Here is a 1,341-nt window from a genome sequence, read left to right as displayed (position 1 = left end):
CTTTGACAGTGTTAGGCACAGCACAACTCTTGATGAGATGATCTCTATGAGCATTAGAAAAAGGTAGCTGAGGGCAGGCGCAGGAGTCAACCTTCACTGGGAAACACTACATCAGGTTTGCCAAAGCGGTACCATAACAATTGCAAAGTCCATGCACTCTACATCACGGCAGGGATGGTGAGTGACATACCAAAACTGCTGCCTCATCCATGAAAGAAGAGAAAAAAGGAGAAAGAGAAGAATATAATGAAAGGTCTAATCTCAAAACACAAACCAAAAAGAATCAGGTTCAATTGCCATCCTCTCTCCCCAGTCTCTATGTCTCAGACAAGAGCAGCTTCATTTTCTCATTTTTCTGATCTTAGTGGCCTTAGGGATCTACATTCCAGCTGTCTTTTGACTCTGCCATTTGTGAGAGCAAAGTACTATCCAGAATAATGTGGATGAGTATGGAAAAGGAAACAATATATTTGGCTTGGATTTCTATATTTTTCACAATCATTAACCAAAATAAACTAAGGAATGTTAATACACACACACACACACACACACACACACACACACACACATATATATATATATTTAAGTTTAATCAAGGTTATAAAATGGAATGAACCTCATATTGTGAAACGTGAATAGTAACCAAAATTATCTCCTCCTTCCAGGCATTCAAAGTACAGTGTCCAGTTCCTGGACCACAGCCTCTGACTCCTTCCCCTCTTGCCTTCTCCCTCTTGTTTCCATATTCATGTCACTTTGGCAGGACAGTTTCCCAGGACACTTAAGTCAGGAAGGCCCTCTGTCTTAGCAAAAGAGCCATCATATACTCCTTCAATACTTGCTTATCATTTTCCCTCTTTGCTAAACCTTAAGTGTTAGTAGGTAAAGGGTCTGCTATGTTCACATGTATATAATCTGAACACAATAGTGCCTAGCACACAACAGGTTTTCAATTTATTGAATAAATTAGCAGATTATTATCAGATTCTCAAGAATGAGATCCAGTCTGCAAGGATGACATTACAAAGACGAAAAAATATGTTTTAAGTTCTCAAAACTTCAAAGTCTTAGTGAAGGTGGGAGGGAAATATGCATAAGATGAATTATAAGATAGAGTTATGAAGAGTTTAATAGGCACACATAGTGCTGTTGAAAGTCTGAAAAAAGATATCAATCCTGCCAGAAGGGTCGGGGTAGTCTTCACAGAGGAGTTAAGGACTTTGCTGAGTTTTAAGAGATAGGAGGAACACATTATTTAGCTAGCAGAGAGTAAAGCAAGAGGATTAGAAATATGAGTAGTGTAGTGAACAGTAGATTAAATTAGAGCTCAGAGCTACTTTG

General features: G+C 38.6%; 1 pseudogene; it reads left to right on the top strand.

Annotated features, from left to right (window-relative positions):
* Positions 1-415, top strand: part of LOC105747814 (malectin-like) — a 2,923-nt pseudogene extending 2,508 nt beyond the window's left edge.
* The last annotated feature ends 926 nt before the right edge of the window (positions 416-1,341 follow it).

This window comes from Orcinus orca, chromosome 15 (assembly GCF_937001465.1).
Source record: "Orcinus orca chromosome 15, mOrcOrc1.1, whole genome shotgun sequence".
Lineage (NCBI taxonomy): Eukaryota > Metazoa > Chordata > Mammalia > Artiodactyla > Delphinidae > Orcinus > Orcinus orca.
Note: the sequence above shows the minus strand (reverse complement) of the source record. Positions and strands in the feature narration are given on the sequence as shown.